The following is a 9,063-nucleotide window of genomic DNA, read 5'->3' as shown; positions in this document are numbered from 1 at the left end:
CGGAAACTCAGCCGGGGGCTATCCGGCAACCCCGAGCCGTGCGGGAGCGGAGGTCCGCGGCGGCTCTGCCTGAGGCGCCCCGCCCGCCTCACCTGGGGCTGGTGAAGGGGCAGGGGCGAATGGATGAGCGGGGCCACCTCCACCCAGGGGATGAGGGGGCTGAGGGGGGCCGTCGGCGGCCGCTGCCCCCCCAGCGCCCCCTCTCCTCAGGGGCGGAGTGAGGGCGGGCAGGGGCGGCGCGGGCCCGGCCCCGCTGCTGCGCGGCCGCTGCTGCGCGGGGAGGGAGCGGCGGGCGCCGAGCTTCAAATGAACATTACCGGCGCTCGGCGAGGGCAGCGCCGGCGGCTCGGCCCGGTTGGCGGCGTTAGCGGCGGCACCTCGTCCTCACCCTCACCTTCCTCCGCCACGGCGGCAGGTAGGCTGTGCGCGTCTGGCGTGCCACCTTCCAGCCTCGCAGCCTTCCCCGCCGCGGCGGCTCCCCGAGGCGAGGCGAGGCGGGGGGCGCGGGGAGGGAGCCGGGTGGCGGCGGCGGGCGGCCGCCTGTTGCCGGTGGCGGTCGGGGAGCTTCGTTTCTCGCCGCTGCCCGACAGCTTTGAGCCCTCGGAGCTCCCCCAGCTGCGGGTGCGCCCCTGCCCGCGGACGGGAGGAGAAAGGCGGGGCCGGGGGCTGGGGGCTGCGGGGCGCTCCCCGCGGCTCCGCGCCCTCGTTCCAGCGGAGGGCTTCGCCTCGTCCCAATAAAAGTTGTTTCCAGGGCGGGGAGTGTTTTCTTTTCTTTCGTTTAGCCCTAATTGTGCCGGTGTGCTCCTAGCCCCGAACGGAGCCTGGGTTTGCAAACGCCAAGCGCCGGTCCGCGTTTCCAGCTTGTTGAGAGCGTATTTAAAGGTTGAGTTACAATTTCAGCTCACGTATTACGTTTGCACAGCTCCTTTGGAACTTGTCTAAAAGGCTTTTTCAACAGAGGAGGGTGAACTTAAAAGAAAACGGGGTCAGGCGAAGATCCCGGGCATCAAACCCTCCTCGGGTCCCAGACACGGGCTGGGGCGCAGCGCGGTTCCTGCTCCCCGCGCACGGCTCGTTTCGTGTCTCGCTGGCGTTTCTGACAGCCCCTGCAGCCCCTCAGCCGGATGGTTTTAGCTTAGTTTTCTGCAACAAACATGGTTTCTAAGCCTGTGTCCTTACGCAATTGTATTAGTCGTCCTTGACTCCAAGGGGCTTGAGGTTCTGGTAGGGGTTGTGGTTGGTCTTAAAATAGTAAACTCTGTTTAGCGCAAGCTTTTTCTCTTCACAGTTTTAGGGTTTAGATTTGTAGAAAAGACTGTGACTGTGAGGGAGCATGCTGGGGAGAAATGATGAGCTTGGATATTAATTGAAAATTGAAGAAGGTTAAGGGGTATGTTTTATTTTCAGTGTTCTGGGCTGGACACAATGGAGTTCTTAAGTTATTGTCTGTCTTGTGAAGTCTGCAACCAAGAACTGACAAATATTTCTCGCCCAGTAAGTGGGTCAGATGATAACATCTTCTATTGGACCTTGTACTTCTGTATTGGACAGCTTTGGTTGCTAAGTAGCTATGAATTTCTAATCCCAAAGTAAATGATGTCATAATGACATCACCACGTCCTTTCACTTGATTGATTCTCATAAGAGAACAGTAATGAGATTTGATATACATGTCCCATCTCCTTAATATTCTTCCTCTGCTTCAGGGGATTTCCTGACCTGCCTGGCAAATTCCAATGAATCGCAGTGAGCTCTAGTAAAAAGACATTGCTCTGGAGACCGGGTGGAACATTAAAGGGACAGTGGCTGATCCTGGTCGCCTCCAAACCCGAGGAACTTGGCAGCTAATATTTTCCGTGTGGAAATCTAGAAATGAAGGACAGCAATATAAAACTTGGAGTTTTTAAATTGACATGCAGGTGCTAAGGGGACTTGAATTTCAAAGACGCTCAGCTTGTTCCAATTGGCTTTAATTGGGTATGTGGAGCTTCAGCACTTCTCAGGACCAAGTCACTTAATGTGTGTGAATCTGAATGTTTTGGATGGGGCAGGGGGACAGGGAAAACATAAGCTGATATCTTCAGTTGCTAAAATAAATTTAGTCATAAGGGTAAGTAGGTGAAATCAGTCAGAAATTGCCATGTTGCTATACTGTTAGGATTTTTTCTTTTCTTTCTTTCTTTTTTTTTTTTTTTTTTTTTTTTTTTTTTTTTTTTTAAGCTAACATTGTTTAAGCATTGGTAAGCTTGGGGCATTTTGATATGATCATTGCCATCGTAAGAAACTCCTTGTAGAGTTCTAAATTTCTGGAGTATGTGGAATGCGTAACAACCTGATGTTCTGTGTTTCTTCAGAGGCTAAAGGTATGAACGATGTCATTTGGTGATGATCAGGTGTTTTTACAGCTTATCTTTATTGTGTGTTTGTTCATATGAGCTGGGGTCTGCATAATTACTAGGCGCTTGTGTTCATGATAAATAGCTGTGTTGTGATAATTGACTTATTCATACCCAAAGAGTCTGCAATATTCCAGATAGGGCTGTGCAGGTTTTATGGGTGTAAATCTTCCTATTTCACAGGAACGTGGAAATGGGGGAAAAACAAAGCAATTCTCATGTCTGCCTTGTTCAATAAGTAGTTTTGTTTGGTGAAGTTAAATGCTGAGTCTGCCTCTGGCATTTGGGGGCTGCATGCTCTGATCTTGTTTGATTCCTGAATATTGTGGGTCACTACAAATGCATTGCGAAAGTAAGCACCAATTTCATAGCAAGCAAATCAGTGGTTAACGTATTTGCTTAAGGTTCTGGCTGCTGATGTGATGCTTCTATTATTGCTAAAGTACCGCAGCGCTGATGGCACTATTAAGTATAGCACAGTAGTAATTGAACATGAGGACTGTGAACAAGTGAAGTAGGGAGGTGGTGGGGGAAGTGGTTTTTGACTATATTTGAATCTATTCATTGTGTAAGGGCAATCTGAGCTACAGATGCCAAAAGGAAATTTCTAAATAATCTGTAAGAATTCTGCAGTCATTGTCCTATCTGCAGTGACAAATTTCCACAAGCTTTAGATGCTTTCTGAGATGATTCAAGTATGAACAAGTGATTTGGAAAAAAATACTATCCCTGAAGAGAATCCTTGGTGACAATTTCTTTTCATGTTATCTTAGGATTTTCTACTTACCATGACTACTTCTAACTCAGGCTTGCATTGAATGTTGGAAGTGAAAAATGAATTTGGACTTGGGGACATATCTGTGCCTTTCAACTGCATGTTAGATGGTCATCTGTGACATTTGCATGGTTGTGCTTTTAATACGGTGACACATTTGGTTACATAAAATGCAGGAAGAGGTTCACCTCAAAGCCTTTGCGAACGTTTGTAATGCAAGGTTGATGCTGCAGTCCTGACCTCTTTGAACAGGCGATGACAGCACAGACGTGGCCAAGCAGAGAGATGGTGAGCACTTCCACTGTCATGACAGATCTTGCCTTAAAAGACAAGGTCAATTGTTGCAGTGGTTCGGTAAAGCAATGGACAAGGCGACGAAGTCTTTTGTTGTACAAATAGCAATAAGAAATGCAGACTTCAGACTTGTGCTATCAGCTCTAAGGTTAAGCTGTGTTCAAATCGCAGGTGAATTATCTGGTATCTGGCTTTAGGAAACAACAGTTCATTTGATATTAGTGAAATTCTAGCGCCTGAGATGTGTTGTTCCTTTGCTTCCAGAGGTATGTCCTTTGGCTGTCGGTGTAAGGATAGCTCATGCCTCAGCTTCGTCTTTTGTAGTATGCTTTGTGTCTGAATGGACTGAAGTACCAAGTGGATTATTGACCTTTTTTACTTGTATTTTAAAGGGGAAAATAACGTGCACATATCTGAGACTTTCACAGGTCACTTGTGAGTGTTTTATAAAAGAAATGCCAGAAGTTACATATTTGAAATGCAATTTGCTCAGTCAAATTGAAAGAGATCGTGAAAAGCAAATCCATCCACACCTGGGACTCCTTTACCATTGAAAAATCTCTGCTAGCTGTATAGAGTGCTGTTTCAACAACGCAGGCAGGATTTGGTCCCTGACATAAGAGCAAACAAACAAGAAAAAATTATCTTTGTACCTGTACTCTCCTTTCAGTTATGAGGGAATTTGAAGAAAGAAAATCCAATGGTGTAGCATGAAGAACAAACTGCTTCCAAGAAGAAACCCTTTGGCTTTCCCCCAAGTGTATTTTGAAGTAGTCTCAACTGCTCAAAATCTGTCCGACAGTCCAGGTAGAGAATGCAGAAGATGATGTCCACGTCCCCTGCAGGCCAAGTGCTAAAGGCTGCCCTCAGTTGCACTGGTGGAGCTGGAGCAACATTGGTGTGAGTGGTCATGCTCTGGCTTTACCCCAGAAAGAGACCCATCCCATTCATATTTAAATTCTGGTATTTCCATGGTACTACTCTAATCAGACTTAAATGTGCAGAAAATACCACTTCCTCGACAATAATTCTGCTTTGTGCTGGGTTAATTACAGCTTTTCACTACAAAAGATGCTACAGGGAACCCACGAGGCATAGCAGGTGCGAGTCCTTTGACTTCAGCTGTAATTGCTGATCTGCTTTGAGTAATCACTTCGGTGTCTCAGAAGTCCTGTGTTTGTCTTACTCTGTAGGAATTCTGATGTGCCACTGTTATCTGCAGAAATCTAAAAGAAATAAAATCAAATCCAGATGTCAGCCTTATATGCTGTAGCTAAACCTCCATATTAAATATGACAAGGTTTAAGTTAGGCTTGCTGAGGCATCAATTGTTCCAAAAATCACTTCACATCATGAAATCGCTTCTGAAAATTCATTGTCTAGAAATAGAAGTATTACTTAAGGATGATCAAGAGAGATTTATTATTTTTTTTTAAGCTAGAAAAATCCTGATTTATATCTTTATTCACATTTCTATATTTTAAGAGAGATGTTGTTAGCAAACTTAATGCTGATTTTAGTCTGAAGTGCCATCTTAAAATTGTCTTTGCATAAATTAAATCTTTACTTTGTACAGAAACTTAAAGTATGCTTAATTATTTTAATGTTTAATTAGCGATGTTATAATTATCCCTGCCCAGGGCAAGGGCGTTGGAATTAGATGGTATTTAAATCCCTTCCAACACAAATCATTCCATGGTTCTGTAATGGAAAGCACACAGTGAAAAATCAGCCCTTCTGATACCAAGTGTTTTCATATGCCTTCCAAGCAATGCCTACACAAACTGAGGTTCATTCTGGAACTTTGCAAAACTGTGTAATGAGACCAAAATCTAGGGCAGGAGATGGGAAGGAAAAATCATGGCAGCTGTGAATAAATACACAACATTTTCGTGTAAAAATATACCTTTTCAGTTACTGATCAGTGTATTTCTTTCAACAGGAACTACAATTTCTTAATATAGACAGATAATTCCCTTGAATTCTGCTTGTGCAAGGAATTACTCCCCCCTAAGTAGGATAGATACAGCTAAGCTCAAGATACAAGCTATTTTCTCAAGGAAGTTCGCTCAGCATATTCATCACTTCTGAGTAGTTTTTGGAGGGGAGGGAGAAAGTTTGTGCGGTCGCTTTTCTCCTTATATCACCTTTCTCATTCAATTTGCCCTTGAAAGTGAAGGACCCACACCAGCATCTCTTCATCAACCTGAGTCCTGGAATTGGTTAGTTTGGGGTTCAGTGGTGGAGTTTAGGGGAAGGGGCTTGTTTCTCGTGGTGGTTTGGGTTATTTATTTGTTTGTTTTGAGCCTGACAACCGATACGCTGCTTAAAGAAAATATTTTTCTCTGTCTAGGTGATATTGCTATTTAACACATCTTAATTTCAGGCTCTGCCAACTGTTTCCCCACTGCACGACTATTTTCTCAGTGAAGCTGAGATGAAATGAGGCAGCTGTTTTAAAACAAGTGTCACACGAATAAAACATGGCCTCCAGTTGTGGTTACAACAAGGGGGCACTGTTTAGTATTCTTTTCTCTACCTCTTTTGTTTTTAAAGGCTAATGAAAGCCTAAGGAGATGTTCACAAAACCACACGAGCACAAATCCTTATTATTGCACTGATGATGAGCCGTGATGCTGGAGGTTTTGCGTGCTGCATCTTTGCCTTCTGTAAATGCTACACATAGCAGGAAGGGAAAGATAAAGTGACACAGATGCTTTAATTATGATTTGATTACAGAACAGCCAGAGGAGTCTATTCTGAGGAATGTGCAATTAGATAAAATTCTTAGGACCAGTTAACCTCTGAAAATAAAACTATCTGGGATAATCTGAAATGTGCTTTTACATTCAGAAAGATTATCGTTCTGCAGGAATCTTGCCTTTAGTGTGATAGATCATGTCTAGCTTACCAGATGTGTCTCAAGGTAACACAACGTCATCTTCTTCCTCAATTGCACCTGGCTTGCTTCACCCAGCAGTCCCAGCTTAGAGTCCACTGCCGGTCATGTGTGCGAGTGTGGCACAGAGCCTGCATTTGAACTGGGAGCAAGCAGCCATCTCTGGGCCGAAGCACAAGACAAGAGGAGCATTTTAAGCATTCTTGGAGCACCTCTTCTTTTCCTTTTAAGGACTAAAAGCTTCCCAATCTCACGAGCAAGAGAACTGGGGCTGTGTAAACTTGTTATGCGTGTTCTGAAGGGAAGACATAGCAGGAAAACTCCCCCCCCCCCTCCCCCCCCCCCCCTTTGCTCTTGCAAACTACATAATAACAGCAAACCACATGGTTAAAATATTCAGCTTCTTTGTGGGTTTAAACGATACAAGTTCCATTGATTTCACTAACTGTCAAACATAAGTAAACAATTCAAAATCTGTCCAGAGCTAAATAGCAGCATGTCTTCAGCCTAAAACATAAAGGCAGTTAAACCTTACGTTACATCCTTGGATGGTGATTGTGTTGCCTTCACTTTTCAGAAAGGAGCTTGCCTGTATCAGGCGTGCAGTTGATTAAATGGTGGCATGCACCTGCCAGCTGGGAAACAGGGAGGTGAGAGCATGAGCTGTGGTGCAGGTCAGGAGGCTTTCAGGTGGCAAACAGTGGAAGTTTTTCTTCTATTTTCTGTAGAATGTATACCGCTTCTGCTTTAAAATCCTTCTTCAAGAGTAACATCAGTTGCTCTCCCTGAACTACTCACCAGCCCAAAAGAGCAGGCCCTGCTGGAGCCCTCCAGGCTCCAGGTGGAGATGTGGTGAATATGTGGTTGGAGTCTCCAGCATGTGCGAGACCTGCTCTTCCCTCTGTTCACAGAGGCCACGTGAGACTGGGCTTTGCAGATCTTGATGCTTGGATGCTTTCTTGGTTGCTCTTACAACCCTCCACCCAGTATTGCCTGGTTTCATTCATCTCACTGACATGTCTGTTCAAAAGCCTGACCTTGTGTGCCTTCAACTGCAAGAGGGACACCTGCTACTGACTGGGGCCGAGGCAGCTGGAAAAGACTGTGTCCAAGGTGCTTAAAGCTTACTGCCCTTTCTGAAAAGGTGCTGAGCACAATTAAGCTGAAGCATAGCTGAGCTGGACTGTGTTCAACAGCCTGTCAGCCTCCTTTGTCAGTCAGAAGGGCACTTCCTAGTGTAGTGTCTTTAACGCTTCTTTTTAAGAGCCCTGAAATGCTCCAACCTCGAAGCCTTTCTGTTTGTACTGACCCATGGGTATTTCAGGGTGACGAAACCACTAGCTAGCAACTTAGGGATAATTTGTCAGGGGTCACTTTAACAAACTGGGTTATTTGTTTTCTGCCTGACATTCCCCAGTTGGTGACTAAGAGAAACTTTGCACCGAGCTGTGCAGAGCATAATGATGCTGCTGTAATGCTTTGTAGAAATGCTTAAATACTGGATACCTCCCACCTTCCCCACCCCCAAAAAAGAGTGGGGTTACTGATAGAGAAAGCAGCTTTAAAATATCTAGGGAGAATTTTATATGAAGTAAATAGAGACTGCAGTATAAAGACTATAAATTTTGATAATAGTACTTTAGAACTTTAATACTGGACACAAATTAGAAGTGAAATTATTTTCTTGAACTCTGCAGGTAGTGACAAATGCAATCCTTTCCAACAATAAAGACAGATCTTGCTATCCATCTATTGCAACATTACTCAGATAGAAGATTGTCCATTACAGAACCATTCCTCAGCAGCAAACTTCATGAGCTGACTGTTATTTTGTCAGAAATTAAAAGGCTCGAGCGCATTGGCGCTACGTTCATCTGCCCTAATGAAGACAGTTATGTAAGCGTTGCTTCCCCTTAGCTGATTGAATTGCATCTCCCATGCCACTCCTTGCTTTCCATGTTGCTTATAGATTAGCAAAGCAGAGTTAGCTGTATTTTCTGCTTTTCTTGTATCTATTCTTGAGGCTTATTAACACAAAGTAGCTCTGAGCCGTGGCTTGGACACCAGAGATTCTGAAAGGCTCCAATAGCCATAATAAGGGAGCTGGATGAAGGATGCTGGTTGCCATGGGAACGGTGCATGTGCCACACAAGATAATGTAACTGCTGTAGTGCAGAGATCCGTGCTGCATATTGATTGCAAGATTTCTTCAATTCCTTATAAATGTGGGGCTTTGCACTCTCTGTTCCGCCCAGCAAGTGAGAGGAGCTTAGCAGCTGGACTAAATCCAGAGTGGTTTTTGCTGATTTGGAGAAAGTTGGCTTTTTTTATGTGAGGGGAGAGGAGAGGGTCCCAAATGCTTGAGATGATTGCTCGGTTTGCAGCCTGTCCTTGTGGAGCTGACTGCGACCTAAGTGTTGTGTTAAATGGGATTACTGGAGCAGTGGAGCTGAGGTGCTGTGGGTGGGTGCCAGGAGTTAGGGGTGCCAACAGAAGGCCCTGAGACCCCATGTGCCCCTTGTGCAGTGTGTCACCCACGTCCCTGCCTGTGACTGAGCTTCCAGTCTGCAGATTGGTACGTGGTTTGTGTGGAAAATAAGGATGACACCGTGCCATTCTGTTTACCAGCTCTGATAGATCCAGCTTTGGCCTAGGCTTCCTGGGGATGACAGCAGTGCCATTATCAGCAGCCTGAAGAC

At 45.1% G+C, this 9,063-nt stretch overlaps 1 protein-coding gene across 2 annotated transcripts in view; it reads left to right on the top strand.

Moving 5' to 3' along the window:
• The first annotated feature begins 300 nt into the window (after positions 1 to 300).
• The window catches only part of SLC6A1 (solute carrier family 6 member 1), a 60,496-nt gene continuing 51,733 nt past the window's right edge, over positions 301 to 9,063 (top strand). Inside the window, exon 1 of one of the 2 annotated variants that reach the window (XM_032193884.1) lies at positions 301 to 415. The gene's annotated coding sequence lies outside the window, so the exon portion shown is untranslated. Of the gene's footprint in view, positions 416 to 1,713; positions 1,978 to 9,063 lie in introns of those variants that run through there. The other variant, XM_032193885.1, reaches the window with a different exon arrangement.

This window comes from Aythya fuligula, chromosome 10 (genome assembly GCF_009819795.1).
Source record: "Aythya fuligula isolate bAytFul2 chromosome 10, bAytFul2.pri, whole genome shotgun sequence".
Lineage (NCBI taxonomy): Eukaryota > Metazoa > Chordata > Aves > Anseriformes > Anatidae > Aythya > Aythya fuligula.
Note: the sequence above shows the minus strand (reverse complement) of the source record. Positions and strands in the feature narration are given on the sequence as shown.